A 19,975-nucleotide genomic window follows, 5' to 3' on the forward strand; every position below is an offset into this window, starting at 1 on the left:
AATTTAAAAAAAAACCCCAGCTGTGATGTACGTGAAACCAAAACTTACGGAACTGAAAGAAGAATAAATAAATCCACAATTATAATTAGAGAATTTAACTTTTATTTTTCAGTATTAGGAAGAACTAGATGGTGAAAGGAGACATATAAAAGACATGAATAACACAGTCAACCCATCTGAAATAACTGATTTTTAGAAAGTACTCCACTGAGCCAAGAACAATACAACTTCCTTTCAAGTGCTCATGGAACATTCACCAAGATAAGCATTATACTGGGCCATAAAATGTCTCAAAATTAAAAAAAAAATTGAAATCGTACAGAGTATGATTCTGACCACGATGAACTTAAATTTTAAAAAAATCTGGAAGTTCCCCCCAAATTTGGAAATTAAGCAGCACACTCCCACTGGGAAATGGAGAAATCACAAGAAAATTTTTGAACCAAATACAAATGACTGAAAACACGTTATATAAAAATTTGTGAAATGTAGCTAAAGTGACACCTAAAAGTATATTTGTAGTTTTAAAATTTTAAAGTAGGAAAGGAGAAAGATATAATGCAAATGATCTAGTTTCTATCTTAAGAAGCTAAATAAAGAGCAAATTAAACTCAAAGAAAATAGAAGGAATGAACTAATAATGATAAAAGAAATCAATGAAATAGAAAAAGAAAAGAACAGAAAAATCAATGAAATAGAGAGCTGATTACTTGACAAGTTCAGTAAAATAATAAACTTTGGCTAGACTGATCAAGAAAAAAATTGAAGAAATTACTACAGATTCTACAAATATATAAGGGATGGTAAGAAAATATGAAAAAATTATGATAGCAAATTTTACAACTTAGATAAATGGACAAATTTCTTGAAGAATGCAAAGTATCAAGTTCTCAAGACTTACTCCAGAAGGAACAGAATAGCTGAATAGTCCTATATCTAATAAAGAAGTTGAAATTGTAAGAAAATTCCAAGTTCAGATGGCTTCAAGCATGAGCTTTGTCAAACATTCAAGGATGTTCTGGATGTTTTGTCTAGACAAAAAAAAAAAATGGATGAATATCAAAAATATAATGCTGAATGAAAGAAGTCGTACACAAAAAGTACATTTCCCATGACTCCATGTATATGAGATTCTGGAAAATACAGCATAAACTACAGTGATAGAAAACAGGTTAGTTATTTCCTAGGGCTAGAATCAGGAGATGATGATTCCCTGGGTCTGGACACAGAGAAACGGGCACAAGGAAACTGGAAATTGTTTGTATCTTAATTGCTGGTGAAATGCAATATATAATTTGTTAAACTCATGAAAATATACACTTAAAATTGGTGAATTTTATGATGTAAACCATGTCTTTGTCAAGTTGCTACTAGAACGTAAAATACAAAATTATCAAACTCAGACTTTTTTCTTGGGTGTGGTATTTCAACTTAATGTTTAGTTCTCACTTCTGGTGGATTAGAGAAAAGTGATTTTAATTTTCAATCTAGTAGTTCACTCACTAAAAAAAGAACCCTGTTATTAGCATTTCAGTTGACAGGTATACATGTTATTGGGTGGGGAGGAGATAAAAGAGGATGTAGCAGATGCAGATACCTTTTTAAGGCTATTTGCCAGGTGTAACTTTATTTTGACTGATAGTAGAAAGGACACTGGTTCAATTCAGCAAGATATTTTGTTTGAGGCTTATTGTGCGATAACCAGAACAGCTGGATCTGAATAATGAAGGTTCTGAAACTACTACAATACCATTTGTCTAAATTTTATTTGAATCACAGCTAGTTCCTAGATATTAAAATTCCTAATTGTGATTTATCTGAAAGGCTTAAGTGAGGGTAGGAAGAGAGAGTACAAAAAGGATTTAAGTATTTCCCATCTAAACAATCACCATAGATTTTTTTTTTTTTTTTGCAGTACGCGGGCCTCTCACTGTTGTGGCCTCTCCCGCTGTGGAGCACAGGCTCCGGACGCACCCGCTCAGCGGCCATGGCTCACGGGCCCAGCCGCTCCGCTGCATGTGGGATCCTCCCGGACCGGGGCACGAACCCGTGTCCCCTGCATCGGCAGGCGGACTCTCAACCACTGCGCCACCAGGGAAGCCCTCCATTCTATATATAACAGTTTGCATCTGCTAATAGCAAACTCCCAATCCATCCCTCCCCCCACCCCCCTCCCCCTTGGCAACCCCAAGTCTGTTCTTCATGTCTGTGAGCCTGTTTCTGTTTCATAGATAAGTTCATTTGTGTCGTATTTTAGATTTCACATATAGGTGATAGCATATGGTATTTGCCTTTCTTTCTCTGAGTTACTTCGCTTAGTATGATAATCTCTAGGGACTTGATGTTTTAATCAAAAAATGGATAAGGAACTTTGGAGGGAAAATTGTTTTATCTTTTAGGTGGTTGATCCCCCATTCACTGAGGTAGCTTTACACACCGCATCCTTGGTCTGCTTTAGGTGGGCTCCTCACTCTGGCATTGGCATTCAAGCCCTTTCTCAATTCAGTGCCTTCTCATAGCTGTTCCTTGTGCTCATAATAATCCTCCTCCACTGTTTGGAAACCAACCAGATTGTCCCTGAAAAATCACCTCCTCCAGAAGTCTTCTCTGGAGATTGCTTCTTCTGCTCCCCTGACTGCTGTGGATGCCCTAGGAATGGTCTTATAACACCCTGATCCTTTCCTTTGTAGTGATTTTTACTATAATTAAACACATTTGTGTCATTACTGGATTATTGTCTTTTTCTTCCACCAGTCAGTGAGATCCCCATGGTAGCGGCTATGTCCACCTTGTATGCCCACTGGATCCCAATACCCAGCATTGTCCCTGCATATGATAATTGCTCAGGAATATTTACTGAATGAAATAAGTAAAGTGTGCTTGATCCATAATACCTGTTCACTGAGAAACTGCTATAAAATTTAACTGCTTTTTAGCCTTGTGTTTTTACTTTGACACATTTGCAATTTTGTCTTTTTTTTTTAGGACATCCATGCTATTTTAACCAGCTCTCCAGTGGGCTAGATGTGACTGGACTTGCAGGGGAATGGTTGACAGCCACTGCAAATACCAACATGTCAGTATCCTTCTGGGTCTAAGGAATGTGAGACTATTAGACACATAAGCAAGAGTGAAGATGTCAGTTGTGGAAGTTACATTTTGCTGGATAGGATGTTTGCTATATCAGAAACAAATAGTTGATACCCCGAGAGAGATGCAAAGAAGATGGTTCCTGTTCCCTGGGTGACATTTTGACTGGTCCTCTGGACAGTCTCTCTCTAGAAAATCTCAGGATCTGAATTTCCTGGTAAGTAGTAAAGTTCAGTTTTTTAGTCTGAGTTATTAGTGTGCAGATTGGGAGTCCAGCTCCAGGATTGAAATCATTTCAACACTATCCAAAACAGCCCAGAGCACATAGTTGAAAAAAGACACAGACAAGTATGTGAAAAGTTTCCTGAATATAAATTAGAACTTCAATCTACTCGAAGGTGAAGAAAGTAAACTATCAAGGGAAAGTTAAATTGAACTCCAATGTGATTCCTTAAAAATTTTGAACTTTGCCACAGCAAAACTTACAGTTATACGAAAATTAGATACACTGCTGCAACGTTTTGAAGTAAAATTAATTTTAGGGCAATATATTTCAAGGTTAAAGGGATAGGGAAATGATTAGATATGAAATTGAAAGGATCAGTCTGTCAGATGTTAATATAATTTAACTAGCAATCAAAAGAGATTGGTGGTAGAAATTTAAACTTTAAAACCAAGAACTAAACATTTATGAGAAGTGACTGCTTTGCTATGTGGGAAAACTGTGGTTTATTTTAACTGTTTAGTTGTCATTGGGATTTTAATTGATGCACAGGGATTTATAGATGTGAAATGCATGTAAAAATAACCTGCACAGTTTACTGCTAGTTTTAATTTTTATTGCTTGATTATGGCCCTTTATTTAAACATGCGTAGAGTAATACTTTAAAAAACCTATATCTTTTGAGACTATATGATGCATTTTATATGTTATATAAATTATTACACAAAAATCATTTTATAAATTTGCTTCATTATTTGGAATCCCATTGTTATGAAACTTAATCATTTTCTGTGTGAAGAAAACATAGATTCTTGGTTTAAACAGAGAAATAGTGGAAAGAATACATGGAAGATGCAAAGATAAAGGATTTAAGAGAGGGTTCTTTACCTTTGAATTTTTCTCATTTTAATGAATGGATATCTCCTACCATAATCTGAGATAATGGAAAAGCATGCGAGATGGAATTAACGAGAACCAAATTTAAGTCCTAATTCTACCATTTAATGGGTCTCCGTTGTCTGAAAATAATAATGTCTACTCCATGGAATTGAAATAGGATCAAAAATGTAATGTGTGTAGAAGCTGAAATTGACAGAACACTGGCAGAAATGAGCCTCATTGAAATGGACATCGGTAGGCTTGCTATGTAAACTTTGTTCTTCTTGGAACTAGAAGCCTAATTCTAATAGGTAATGGATTTTCTTAATCTGTGTTTTTGTGCAGAGCCCGGGGCCAGAGTTTATAGATTAACACTTTATTAGGGCATGCCCTGCAGAGGAGCAGGACTGGGGGGAATGAAGGGAGTCAGGACAGGGCAGAGGGTAACATGAGGGGCATTTTAGACCTGGCTACCACTTAGTATAAGCAGAAGTGAGTGCATGATCTCCTGGGATGTATGCCCCCCTGTAAGTGACTGCTTCTAAGATCAGTCCCTCTGGAGGGAGCAAGGGAAACAAATTTATTCTCAACCAGGTCTCTTACAGCCAAAGGACTGCACGATGGGATGTTAAGTTCCCCACACATAATAACTGGGGATTCTTGGGATTACCAGCTGATTCCATGACTTGTGATACTAAGGGCAAAAGGAAGACCCTGGGGCTGAAGGTCAGAGACTGCAGGTGTGGGTGGGAGGCGACTCTCCATTGTGGGTGAGTCTGAGTGAAAGTGGTCACAGTGGTGGCTGGGCCTGAATAACATCCAAAGGCCTTAGAGACAGAGAAAGCTGAGGACATCTGAAGTGGCACATACGTGGTGCCTGATACCGGCATCATATATAATTACACTTAGAGAGGTCTTTACAATTTTTTGAGGACAAATAAAAGGATTTCTTGAGAATAACTGGACCCACTTTTTTATTTCAGAGCTCATTGCACATACATCACTGTTTATTGCATAGGATACATATAGAGAAAAGCTTAGAGCCTTCTTTTAAATCCCAGCTTCTTTCTCTGGAGCTAATTTCACAGGGAGACTCAGAGCAGAGTCCCCATAACAGTGCTCTCTGAATTCTTTTCCATGGGGCCCATGTGGTTCCTGTAACATCTGCTTGCTTCAAGCTGTTATTGAAAACATAATCATATTTAGCCTTTTTTGGGGGTGTGTTTGCTCACAGTACAGTCTTTAGGTGAAAAATGTTTATCAATCAGTTTTTAGAAAAGGCTCTTTCAGGTTCTTCAAAATATTGTCTGTAGCTCTAGATATCTGTCTAACTTGTCCCCTAGGAAATTTGTAAATATTTTCTTGATAACTGGGCATTTTCTGTCCCAAACAGTGTTGTGTGTGTGCTGAGGGGATGGAGCTACTTTCAAATTCTTTTTGGTGGAAAATGAAATTCCCAGCTACCTCACAAAACCATGGAAACCTTGATATTTCCTTTGTAGAACTAACGCACTCTAGATCTGGAAGGGACCATTCAGAACATATAAAATTTAACCATTTCTTGCACAGTCTATTATAGCATACAGAAATGTGTAGAATCTTATCTAGCACATGATTTTATTTATCCTCTTCCATGTAATATAATTCACAGTAGAATTTCTATATTATAGGTTCACCTATGAAATAGCTCCAGTATTTACTGTCATGGAAACAATTCTTCTTAAGAAAATGTGTGAAATTATTGGCTGGAGAGAAACAGAAGCAGATGGAATATTTTCACCTGGTAAGAAAAATGTTTATGAGCGAAAAGAAATATCAGGAGACACTCAAAATATATTTCAACTAATATGACTGTTTTTGAGAGATAAATGTTCATAAGCCGTTGTGTTGGTTATAATTATAAAGAAAGTTTTTAGAAAGCTTAAAGTTGTGAATTGTGTTGTTTGAGCTTTCTCTTAACACTTTCAAGGAAGGCTATTTTAAAAATGACATCAGTAATTTGGCACAATTTTAGTTTCAGAAAACTCTCAAATTGTCATGATTTCAATCAACATTTCTGATTTTTGAAACTAGATTAACAGTCACGATTTCTCTTCCATAGGTGGGAGTATATCAAACCTCTATGGTATATTAGTAGCTCGTTCTAAGCAATATCCAGAGATAACAACAAAAGGCATGACAGCACTTCCATGCATTGTATTATTTGTTTCTGAACAAGTATAAAGTTTAGATTTTTCCAACTTTTAAGAGTCTTCTAAGATACACTGATAAAGTAATTGAAAGACTGAGAATATTAGCTTCATTTTTCCATTAAATATATTCAGTAATCTCTGTCTGGATCTATGGATTAATATTGGAAAGGGGAAAAACAACTTTCCAGTTGGTATAGACTCTCTAGATTAGCAATACAGATAAGTCAGTATTAAAATTTTATTTCAACATAGGAGAAACTAACAGAAAAAATGTGATTATAAATATAAAACATTTTGCTACCTTTACCAAAAAAAAAGCAAGACAGAAAATTCAAAGATATAATGGTTCACTTTAAAGTTGAATGAAAAGAACGATAATGTGTTTAAGGTTTTCTTTCTCCAGTTAGGACTGTAAGAGTCGGTTGACAAGAAAGCTTTATTTTTATAGGTCCTCAGCCAAATGTTTCTGATACTGACAATATACCCATTGAGGTCTCCTTTAGTTTTAATGTTCCAACCCTGTGCCTAGTAACAATACATATTTTTAAAAAATCAATTCATCCCTCTAATAAATCCGATCACTTTTTTCTACCATGGTAACATTTATAATCTTAAAGTGTAATTGTAGTCCCAGCTTGAGAATTCTATCTAAAAGTACTTGGAAACACAGGGTTTTCTTTAAAATGTCCCCATATTTGCAATGTCTTTCCTTTGCCAAACTCAAGTTGGCATTATATAAATGTATATTATCAAATTAGAGACCACTGCTGCATATTTAATGTAATTTACTATAAAACTTAATACAGTTGAAGATGCTTGTTTACAAATGTCATTTTCATCATTTCACATATACGTTTTAAATATAATGAGCAAATAAGCTGAAATTCCACAATGCAGATTAAAAAAAAATTCCTATTTCATCTATGCATTCTCCATTGAAATGAAAATATGGTTAGGGTTTTAAATTTCTCTACTTGTTTCTCTCATATATCTGGTCTTTTCCGGGTAGCTAAAAATAACCCAGGCCAAATTTATCTTTGAGCTGTCACCTCCATCTTACTGATACTGTTTACATTATGCAAATGATACAAGGAGATAGTAGTCACCTAGAAGGCAAGAAATCAAAGTTGATGTCAAAGTCAAAATTAAAAACTGCAAGCAGAATAAGAATTGATTCATTTCTTCAGGCCTCACTCTTTAAAAAAATAGTTGGAAATTCAAGACTTAAACCTGTCCATAACATGTAAGGATTTACCTGGTGGATATTGTCACTAAATTTATAAATGACACGATTCATGTGTATACAGAGAACGAGAATATTCAAACTCCTGCATTTAAAGAGTCGTGTTCTGTGACAGTGCCTCCTAGAAAGAGGTACTACAACCTTCTTCATCTCAACAATGTCATGATAAGGGTCTGGAACTATGCCTTCAGAACTCTACTTGCATGTGTATATATATATATATCCATGCACAAACCTGTGCAAAGCTATGCGTATAAGCCCTAGTGTGAGTGATGCACTAGTGTAAGTGATGATTTAAGGCGGGAGAATTAATACCTTTCTTGTTTTCATTTTTGCCCAAGGGTCAATATTCAGTAAAAAAAAGCTGCAGCAATCCTTCGTATGGGAACTGATAATGTAATTGAAGTAAAATGTGATGAAAGGTATGTTCCTTAATACATTCTCAAATTTTTTTATTATCATGCTTGGTATGAAGATTAAAATCCCATTTTTCTATCATCCCAATTTTTAGCAAGAATACTCTCCCATATTAGTTTCAATAATTTTAACTAGAAGTAATTATGAAACAAGCACCAAAGGTATCCTATCCTACTGTTAAGACTTCTTTACTAAGTATAGTCCTAAATCAGTGAGACTGTCACATATCCGTTCCTTGTTTTAAGTAGATCCAGTTAGCAATATAATGATGTTTAGAGATGAAAAATTCAACTGCATTAGAAATCTACAGAGTGAAAATATATTTCCATTTGTCTTGAATCCTACTTTTCATAAATAAACTACATTACAAATACATATATTCTGGAAGATCATTTTGATGCATATCAAATGTATTTATACATTTATGCATATCAAATTCTGTGTTATAATCTGCAACTTATTCTTTTAATTTTTTTGGCTTTAGAATATATCTTAGGAATCTTAGCCCATGAATTTACACAGACCTTCCTTATTCTTTTTTAATTACTTCGGAGTTTTCCATTTTATAAATGTAACATAATTTCACATATCTTATTTAAAAGGGTTTTCACCTAGATTTTAGTATTTAAGAACAATGCTTAAATGAATATAATTATAGAAATATATTTGAGTGTCTGTGTTTGAATATTTCTCATGTGAATCTCTAGAAGTTGAATTATTGGTTCAAAGAATGTCTGCACTTATAATTTCATAAAGATTTTTACTTGCCCTTCAAACATTTTTCAGTTAATTGATACTCTTATCTACCTTGTGAAGCCTGAATATTATCAATACTTCTATACTTAAAAATTCTGATAGACAAAGATGACATTTAGTTATTTGGGACAACGTATATCCAATATATGGACCAGCCAATTGTGTATTACCATGATCTGTCTGTTCATGTTCTTTGCCCATATTTTATTGGTGGTTTATTATTTATTGGCTTGTAAAAATATTTATATATTGAAAAGTTTTGAAATATAAAATATATGAATATAAAATATTTTGCAAATATGTTTTATAAGTTTATAATTCAATACTTATCTCAAGTCGTTTGGTTTTCTTTATATAAATCCTGAGCATTTCCTGAGAACCCCTCCCCCAGATACTTTATATCTTTTTTACTGCTATGAATAGGATATGTTCTATGTTTATTCAGAACAATTAGTTTTAAAAAATAGGAACCTAATTGACTGTTGTAACCACCCATTTGCTCAACATTCTTATCATTTTCAAGAGTTTTTCAATAAACAATGTTAGGAATTCCAGGTATACAACCATATTACTCAAATTAGGTTTTTTTTCTCCTCTTCTTTTTATCTATCTATCTATCATCATCATTATAATGATCTAGCTAGCTAATAGGTATTTCCTCAGAAAAAAATACTATAATATTGATAGTAGTGAGCATCCTTATCTTATTCCTGACTTTAAGAGAAATGCTTCTTGTGAATCGTCAATAGACAGGATTTTAGTCTGAAAACTGGACGGAGTAAGAAAATATTGGCTTTTGGGTTTTTTTTCCCAGAAATTCTCTGTGAAGAAATGTGAGGCCACCTGAATTTGTGCCATGTTTTTCTCCCACTCCCCCAATTTGGATACTTGATTTTTCTACCTTGATACTAAGAAGTCTTTATAATTAAAGGTTAATAATTAGGTAGATGAAAGAAAGAAAGAAAGAAAGAAGGAAAGAAAGAAAGGAAAGCAAGGAAAGAATCATCTGTATCTTTCTTAGAAAAATCAGAATCTTCTGATTTGTAAGTAATGCTGATTTTAAGATGATTGAATAGTAAACTAAGCATTCTTTAACTCAAATAACATGATATTTAACATTGGTTTTAGAGAATTAAACATTAATAGCTGTTTTTACACCTATAAATACCTGTGGGAGACAATAAAAACTAATTTTTTAATCTTGAATATTATGTATTCTTCTAATTGGTAGAATTGGTTTGTTTATTCACTGATAAGAAATCAATGTGTATTTGCATTTTTCAGGGGAAAGATGATTCCAGCTGAGTTAGAGAAAAATGTATTACAAGCTAAAAGGAAGGTATGTTCTGAAGTTCCATATTTAACACACAAGTGCATCTTAATTTTCTTCACCTATTTTTTTTCCTTTTTTTTTTTTTTTTTTGTGGCATGCGGGCCTCTCACTGTTGTGGCCTCTCCCGTTGCGGAGCAAAGGCTCCAGATGGGCAGGCTCAGTGGCCGTGGCTCATGGGCCCAGCCGCTCCGCGGCATGTGGGATCTTCCCAGACCGGGGCACGAACCCGTGTCCCCTACATCGGCAGGCGGACTCTCAACCACTGCACCACCAGGGAAGCCCTCTTCACCTATTTTTGTTAGTGGAAAACAATTGATAAGATAATTGCTAAAGGAAATAAAATAATCCCTAAATGTAGGAAATTTCTTCTAAAACTGACGTGAAATAATTAACATTGTAGTATTTCCTGATAATTTTGTTTCTGTTAACTATCAAAAGAAAAGTTATCAGGATATTTACTAATAAAGGGGTTTGGTCATCTCTATTGTTGTAGTATGATTTTCTGAAAATAAATTCAGAGAGAAATAACAATAAATGTGACTCAGAGGTAGTGGTATTAGTTCATCTTATGGTTAAGCTACTTTTTCCATTACTGTAGGTACCTTTGAGTATTTGAAATTTTTAAGTACTTAATGCCCTTAGTCAAAGTTATCCAGCTTCCTGATGTCCAGAAGTGTAATGGTTAAGTAACAATATTAGCATAGGAGTGGACTTCATGAGATTGTAAGAATGGTGCAGCTTTTGTCATCACCAGGGCCAAACTCCTTTTTATGTCACTGCCACAGCTGGCAGCACAGTGTTCGGGGCCTGCAACCGACTCCACGACATCGCAGATATTTGTGAGATGCACAAACTCTGGATGCGTGTGGATGTAAGTCACATCCTTGAGTCTGGATAATGATTCACCTATTTAAAAAGATGTATCCTATGAATAGTCCTTAAAATTTCTTAATTGACATTGCAGGCAAGAGAAAAATTTCTGTAACCCTAATTTTTATAAAGAATAAATATCAAGAAAGAATAGTCTTATTTGCATAAATTATCTTAAATTAGACTTAATACACTATCATGGAATGAGCTACAAATGTATCAAGTGTTTAAAAAAAGTCTAAACCTCTATTAATATTCAACCAACAATTTAGAAAATCAGTTTAAAGAAATAGTTAAAACAATTTTAAATCAAAAGGACTTAGCCCATTACTCTAATATACATTTCTTAATTAATAGCTATTACGGAAATCAAAAGTTTTGATGCTATTAGTTTGGTACAGTGACTTTGGGCAAAAATGTCTTTGGCTTTGACTAGAGTTGGACAAATTTAAAGTTATATAATATGGTAGATACTTTAATTTTTCTGTAGTATTGCCAAATCTGATGCCAACTTTTAAAAATTTCTGTCTCTGGAAATTACACAGAAGGTATTTCTTTGAATTAATTAGAAAAAAAACTTTACTTTGTCATGAATAGACAATGAAAACTCATAGGAGGAAATTTTTAAATGCATTGTTCTTCTAAGTAGGATAATTATAGCCAAGTTTATAATTATCTTGAATAACAATTAAATCTTCATCAACTTTTGAAATAAATTTAACATAGGAAAAAGCAGTCAGTGCTATTTAAAAAGAAATAGAGGGCTGCCCTGGTGGCGCAGTGGTTTAGAGTCCGCCTGCCGATGCAGGGGGCGTGGGTTCGTGCCCCAGTCCGGGAAGATCCCACGTGCTGCGGAGCGGCTGGGCCCCTGGGCCATGGCCGCTGAGTCTGTGCATCCGGAGCCTGTGCTTCGCAACGGGAGAGGCCACAACAGTGAGAGGCCCGCGTACCGCCAAAAAAAAAAAAAAAAAAAAAAGAAAGAAAAAAGAAATAGGAACACAAATCCTTTGTATCTGTTACAGGCAGCTTGGGGAGGTGGATTGTTGCTGTCCAGAAACCACTCCTATAAACTCAGTGGCATTGAAAGGTGAGACCCAGGCCATTGCTTGTGCAAGCAAAAGAACCTATTTAGGCTTCTATTTTCTTTCATTAGACAGTGAGCACTAACTGGGGCTGTTTTGTCACCTAGGGCCAACTCTGTGACCTGGAATCCACATAAATTCATGGGTATCCCCGTTCAGTGTTCTGCTATCCTGACTGGGGAAAATGTAAATAATTTCTATTTTCAAGTAGTGACATAATGGACGTCTTGGTAATGACTAGCTTCATTGTGAATATTCAAAACCAAAATAATTGTGGCCTCATTGAATTAATGTAGTGCAGCACCATTTGTCCTGTTGAAGAAAACTGATCCTTCCCCTTTGATCTTTTTTTTTATGATATAGTCCTTATATTTACGTTAAAATATTGCAATTATTTTTTCCCATTCAAATGCTAACTGCTTTCTTAGGGCAAGTTTGAATTGCTCTTTAAAAAATCTAATTAAGATATTCAACTCTTCTTATTTCTTTGAACCTGTCTTCTCTGTCATAGTTCAAGTTTTCATCATCTCTGATTGGAATTGTTTCCCCTAAATATCTTTCAGCTTTTAGGTAGTCCTTCATGTATGACCAGTGTCATTTAGCAGGGAAGATGGACCTGAGTGTTAACCTCATTCATTTTCAAATCTTTGCTCTAACATGTATGAGCTTTATGATCTCTAACCTCTGCTATACTCTCCAACTTATCCGTTACAATTCCTTCTTTATTCCCTTATAAATTATCACCAATTAAGCAAGAATTGAAGAATTATAGGTTTACAGTCCCTTATTTACAATTTTAAAATTTAAAGACATTCTGAACAGTTAATTTTTTTGTAGTTCATCAGGTGACAAAACCAATCCTGACCTGTTGTGAGGCTCATATTGACTCTATGTACCCACTTAATGTAGATATTCATACTTCACTATAGAAATGTTAATGTATTTGATTATGACCTACAGCCCCAGACCCCAATGAAATGTTGCATAATCTTCTATATATGGACTAAACTACTTATTATTAAAAAATCTGTATTTTGACACCCACCTGTTGGCAAGGGTTTCAGAGAAAGGATGTGAATTATTTATTTATTTATTTTTAACATCTTTATTGGACTATAATTGCTTTACAATGGTGTGTTAGTTTCTGTTTTATAACAAAGTGAATCAGTTATACATATACGTATGTTCCCATATCTCTTCCCTCTTGTGTCTCCCTCCCACCCTCCTTATCCCACCCCTCTAGGTGGTCACAAAGCACCGAGCTGATCTCCCTGTGCTATGCGGCTGCTTCCCACTAGCTATCTATTTTACGTTTGGTAGTGTATATATGTCCATGCCACTCTCTCACTTTGTCACAGCTTACCCTTCCCCCTCCCCATATCCTCAAGTCCATGCTCTAGTAGGTCTGTGTCTTTATTCCCGTCTTACCCCTAGGTACTTCATGACCTTTTTTTTTTTCTTAGATTCCGTATATATGTGTTAGCATACAGTATTTGTTTTTCTCTTTCTGACTTACTTCACTCTGTATGACAGACTCTAGGTCCATCCATCTCACTACAAATAACTCAATTTCGATTCTTTTTATGGCTGAGTAATATTCCATTGTATATATGCGCCACATCTTCTTTATCCATTCATCTGTCGATGGACACTTAGGTTGCTTCCATGTCCTGGCTATTGTAAATAGAGTGCAGTGAACATTTTGGTACATGACTCTTTTTGAATTATGGTTTTCTCAGGGTATATGCCCAGTAGTGGGACTGCTGGGTCGTATGGTAGTTCTATTTGTAGTTTTTAAAGGAACCTCCATACTGTTCTCCATAGTGGCTGTATCAATTTACATTCCCACCAACAGTGCAAGAGGGTTCCCTTTTCTCCACACCCTCTCCAGCATTTATTGTTTCTGGATTTTTTGATGATGGCCATTCTGACCTGTGTGAGATGATATCTCATTGTAGTTTTGATTTGCATTTCTCTAATGATTAATGATGTTGAGCATTCTTTCATGTGTTTGATGGCAATCTGTATATCTTCTTTGGAGAAATGTCTATTTAGGTCTTCTGCCCATTTTTGGATTGGGTTGTTTGTTTTTTTGTTATTGAGCTGCATGAGCTGCTTGTAAATTTTGGAGATTAATCCTTTGTCAGTTGCTTTGTTTGCAAATATTTTCTCCCATTCTGAGGGTTGTCTTTTGGTCTTGTTTGGGGTTTTCTTGTTCATCTTTCTCTAATTGCTTTAGGTGTAAGTTTATTTGAGATGTTTCTTGTTTCTTGAGGTAGGCTATAAACTTCCCTCTTAGAGCTGCTTCTGCTGCATCCCATAGGTTTTGGGTTGTCGTGTTTTCATTGTCATTCATTGCTAGGTATTTTTTTGATTACCTCTTTGATTTCTTCTGTGAGCTCTTGGTTATTTAGTAGTGTATTGTTTAGCCTCCATGTGTTTGTATTTTATACAGACTTTTTCTTGTAATTGATATCTAGTCTCATAGCGTTGTGGTCGGAAAATTACTTGATATGATTTCAATTTTCTTAAATTTAACAAGGCTTGATTTGTGACCCAAGATATGATGTATCCTGGAGAATGTTACATGAGCACTTGAGAAGAAAGTGTATTCTGTTGTTTTTGGATGAAATGTCCTATAAATGTCAATTAAGTCTATCTCGTCTAATGTGTCTTTTAAAGCTTGTGTTTCCTTATTTATTTCCATTTTGAATGATCTGTCCATTGGTGACAGTGGGGTGTTAAAGCCCCCTACTATGATTGTGTTACTGTCGATTTCCCCTTATATGGCTGTTAGCATTTGCCTCATGTATTGAGGTGCTCCTATGTTAGGTGCATAAACATTTACAATTGTTATATCTTCTTCTTGGATTGATCCCTTGATCATTATGTAGTGTCCTTTTTTGTCTCTTGTAATAGTCTTTATTTTAAAGTCCATTTTGTCTGAAATGGGAATTGCTACTCCAGCTTTCTTTTGATTTCCATTTGTATGGAACATCTTTTTCCATCCCCTCACTTTCAGTCTGTATGTGTCTCTAGGTCTGAAGTGGGTCTCTTGTAGACGGCATATATATGGGTCTTCTTTTTGTATCCATTCAGCCAGTCTATGTCTTTTGGTTGGAGCATTTAATCCATTTACATTTAAGGTAGTTATCAATATGTATGTTCCTATTACCATTTTCTTAATTGTTTTGGGTTTGTTATTGTAGGTCTTTTCCTTCTCTTGTATTTACTGCCTAGAGAAGTTCCTTTAGCATTTGTTGTAAAGCTGGTTTTGTGGTGCTGAATTCTCTTAGCTTTTGCTTGTCTGTAAAGGTTTTAATTTCTCCATTGAATCTGAATGAGATCCTTGCTGGGTAGAGTAATCTTGGTTGTAGGTTTTTCCCTTTCATCACTTTAAATCTGTCCTGCCTCTTCCTTCTGGCTTGCAGAGTTTCTGCTGAAAGATCAGCTGTTAACCTCATGGGGATTCCCTTGTGTTTTTTGTTGTTTTTCCCTTGCTGCTTTTAATATGTTTTCTTCGTGTTTAATTTTTGACAGTTTGATTAATATGTGTCTTGGTGTATTTCTCCTTGGATTTATCCTGTATGGGACTCTCTGTGCTTCCTGGACTTGATTGACTATTTCCTTTCCCATATTAGGGAATTTTTCAACTATAATATCTTCAAATATTTTCTCAGTCCCTTTTTTTTTCTCTTCTTCTTCTGGGACCCCTATAATTCGAATGTTGGTGTATTTAATGTTGTCCCAGAGGTCTCTGAGACTGTCCTCAAATCTTTTCATTCTTTTTTCTTTATTTTGCTCTGTGGTAGTTATTTCCACTATTTTATCTTCCAGGTCACTTATCCATTCTTCTGCCTCAGTTATTCTGCTATATTTATCCCTTCTAGAGAATTTTAGATTTCATTTATTTTGTTGTTCATCATTGTTTGTTTGTTCTTTAGTTCTCCTAGTTCCATGTTAAACGTTTCTTCATTTTTGCCATTCTGTTTCCAAGATTTTGGATCATCTTTACTATCATTGCTCTGAATTCATTTTCAGGTAGACTGCCTATTTCCTCTTCATTTGTTAGGTCTGGTGGGTTTTTACCTTGCTCCTTCGTCTGCTGCATATTTCTCTGTCTTGCCATTTTGTTTAACTTACTGTGTTTGCTGTCTCCTTTTCACAGGCTGCAGGTTCTTAGTTCCCGTTGCTTTTGGTGTTAGCCCCCAGTGGCAGAGGTTGGTTCAGTGGGTTGTTTCGGCTTCCTGGTGAAGGAGACTAGTGCCTGTGTTCTGGTGGATGAGGCTGGATCTTGTCTTTCTGGTGGGCAGGTCCACATCCAGTGGTGTGTTTTGGGGTGTCTGTGACCTTATTATAATTTTAGGCAACCTCTCTGCTAATGGGTGGTGGGGGGGGTGTGTTCCTGTGTTGTTACTTGTTGGGCATTAGGGTGTCTAGCACTGTAGCTTGCTAGTCGTTGAGTGGAGCTGGGTTTTAGCATTGAAATGGAGATCCCTGGGAGAGCTTTTGCCATTTGATATTACGTGAGGCTGAGATGTCTCTGGTGGACCAATGTCCTGAAATAGGCTCTCGTACCTCAGAGGTTCAAGCCTGACACCTGGCCGGAGCACTGAGACCCTCTCATCCACATGACTCAGAAAAAAAGGGAGAAAAGGAAGGAAGGAAGGAAGAAAGAAAGAAAGAAAGAAAGAAAGAAAGAAAGAAAGAAAGAAAGAAAGAATAAAATAACGTTATTAAAATAAAAAATAATTATTAAAAATAAAAAAATTTAAAAAAGCAAGCAAGCAAGAAGAGAGCAATCAAACCAAAAGACAAATCCACCAATGATAACAAGCACTAAAAACTATACTAAAACAACAACAACAACAAAAAAAAAACCGGACAGGCAGAATCATAGGACAGAGGGTAAAAGCAAACCTATATGGACAAAATCACACGAAGAAGCATACACGTACACACTCACAAAAGGAAAAAAAGGAAAAAGAATTTTATATATATATATACACACACACACACACACACACATATAAAGGAAGAGAGCAACCAAATCAATAAACAAATCTGCCAGTGATAATAAGCTCTAAATACTAAACTGAGATAAACATAAAACCAGAAACAAATTAGATGCAGAAAGCAAACCCCAAGTCTATGGTTGCTCCCAAAGTCCACTGCCTCAATTTTGGGATGATTCTTTGTGTATTCAGGTATTCCACAGATGCAGGTACATCAAGTTGATTGTGGAGATTTAATCCGCTGTTCTTGAGGCTGCTGGGAGAGATTTCCCTTTCTCTTCTTTGTTCGCACAGCTCCCTGGGTCCAGCTTTAGATTTGGCCCTGCCTCTGCGTGTAGGTCGTGTGAGGGCGTCTGTTCTTCACTCAGACAGGACGGGGTTAAAGGAGCAGCTGACTAGGGGGCTCTGGCTCACTCAGGCCGGGGGGAGGGAGGGGTATGGATGCAGGGCGAGCCTGCGGCAGCAGAGGATGGCTTGACGTTTCACCAGCCTGAGGCGCGCCGTGTGTTCTCCCAGGTAAGTTGTCCCAGGATCACGGGACCCTGGCAATGGCGGGCTGCACAGGCTCCCGGGAGGGGAAGTGTGAATAGTGACCTGTGCTTGCACACAGGCTTCTTGGTGGCTGCAGCAGCAACCTTAGCGTCTCATGCCCGTCTCTGGGGTCCGCACTGATAACTGTGGCTCCTGCCCGTCTGGAGCTTGTTTAGGCGGTGCTCTGAAACCCCTCTCCTCACGCACCCCGAAACAATCGTCTGATGCCTCTTCGGCAGGTCCAGACTTTTTCCCAGACTCCCTCCCGGCCAGCCGTGGCACACTAACCCCTTCAGGCTGTGTTCACGCCGCCAGTCCTCTCCCTGCGCTCCGACCGAAGCCCGAGCCTCAGCTCCCAGCCCCGCCCACCCCGGCGGCCGAGCAGACAAGCCTCTCGGGCTGGTGAGTGCCGGTCGGCACCGATCCTCTGTGCGGGAATCTCTCCGCTTTGCCCTACCCAGGTACGTGGGGAGTTTCTTGCCTTTTGGGGGGTCTGAGGTCTTCTGTCAGCGTTCAGTAGGTGTTCTGTAGGAGTTGTTCCACGTGTAGATGCATTTCTGGTGTATCTGTGGGGAGGAAGGTGACTCGGCGTCTTACTCTTCCGCCATCTTGAAGGTCCCCCCCCCCACACTCACTCTTGAGTATTAAATACCCACCTCGTCTCCTCTACCTTAAGAGAATCTTTGTGCTCTCCTAGCTTAAGCCCTTCTCAGCATCTCAGGCTGGAACCATTAGCTCTGCTTCAGATTCTGCTCAGTTGGCTGCATGGCAACAATATCCCTTCAATATCCCATCAATAAAATGGCAGCTGCCTTGTCTGGAAACCTGCAGGTTAACAGTCGAATTCTTCCCGTCCACTGCTGTGTGTCTGGTACTCGGAAATTACAGTGCAGCTGCATGCTTTTCTTCTTTAAAAAGCTTTGGGATTTGCTGTTCCTCCCCTTTGCTAACAGTTCTATATTCAATTTTCAGATTTCTGATATTTTTATGTTTAGGGCTCAAGAGCCAGTTTTCTGCAGGCTTTCTTGATTTCTTCACTAATAATGAGTATTTTGAAGTAGCCCTTACCCACCCAGCCTCCTGCAACCCAGAATGTAAACTCAGTGAGGCCAGCGTTTTTCCCACCCTTTTTCTTATCACAAATCCACGGTTCCAGCACAGAGTATGGCAGATTTTAGGTGCTATAAATATCTGTAGCTTAATCTTTACCCCAGAACTGACAGTTAAAACTCATATTGAGTATACCATTTTAAAATATTTTTGTCTCCATTTCTTATCTAACAAAAAATTAAAGTGGAAGTTCGAAGTAAACTAGAGAGAAAATATTCTTCATATGTAAATATGACACTATATATTATATATATATAATATATATATAACATATATTTACACATACACACACACACACATAAAGTACTCTCCTTTGCAAGGTATCATTTTTATTCCATTCCCCCCACACCTCATTGTGATTCTCTCCCTAGATCCATAAGCCACTCCTACAAGAGTGTGAGTTTTCTTCCCTCAGAAATTGGATTTTTGCAGACTCCCAGACAAACTCTTTTGTTAGATCTGAAACTTATCACTGTATAGACATATGATCTTGAAAATTACTTACCATGGTAAAGTTTTCATTTCTTCAATCTATGAAAATGATATAATAGTAGTAGGTATGCCATAAGTCTTCCATAGGATCAAATGATATAATATTTGTGACGTGTCCAGCATATAATAGACACATAATAGATACATGGTCATTTTCTTCTTATTCAGAAAGTTATAATTGGTATTTATTTAAACTATACCCGGTCAATGCACACAGGTTTAGCCTTTGTTACGCTGTGGCAACACACATCTTTTGAGAAAAGCCTCTTTTCAACTGGGTGATGGAAAACATTGCTTTTGTCTAGTGATTATCTTTTAATAATATTTCTCCATTCTTAACACTGAGGAGGAATGTTTTCAACATCCTTTATATGCGAGGAAATGGCTAGGAAAGCACAAAATTAAATAAACGGGTTATTTTATTCTGTACCTCCTGTGGCCATCAGAGCACCTAGATGGCTGATTTATGAGAGAGTTTAGTTAAAGTGAACCAGCACCCAGTTCTTATTACCTTCAGTACACGACAGCCACGTAACTTCAGAAGAGCAGAAAAACTTCAAGGCTTTTAAGAAAAGGTAAAGAGAAATAGACAAGTAGTAGTCTAATTACACCATCTACTGTTCCAAATAAATCCAAAGAACTTAATACACTAAATTCCTAAGAAAGTAACATAATTTTTTATATAAAATAAACAAAAATTCTATTTAAATGTGCATGTAAGGTAGAAAAGCTAAGTGAATTG

The 19,975-nt window shown here is 36.6% G+C and overlaps 1 pseudogene across 1 annotated transcript in view; it reads left to right on the forward strand.

The window, feature by feature from the left end:
* Positions 1-19,975, forward strand: part of LOC307062488 (glutamate decarboxylase 1-like) — a 95,825-nt pseudogene that overhangs the window by 66,570 nt on the left and 9,280 nt on the right. The window contains exons 3-10 of the transcript in view: positions 2,986-3,076; positions 5,863-5,975; positions 6,294-6,409; positions 7,969-8,049; positions 10,085-10,139; positions 10,888-11,004; positions 12,026-12,090; positions 12,193-12,271. The product of the transcript in view is annotated as a glutamate decarboxylase 1-like (transcript). The remainder of the gene's footprint in view (positions 1-2,985; positions 3,077-5,862; positions 5,976-6,293; positions 6,410-7,968; positions 8,050-10,084; positions 10,140-10,887; positions 11,005-12,025; positions 12,091-12,192; positions 12,272-19,975) is intronic.

This window comes from Hyperoodon ampullatus (genome assembly GCF_949752795.1).
Source record: "Hyperoodon ampullatus genome assembly, chromosome: 13".
In the NCBI taxonomy this organism is placed as follows: Eukaryota; Metazoa; Chordata; class Mammalia; order Artiodactyla; family Ziphiidae; genus Hyperoodon; species Hyperoodon ampullatus.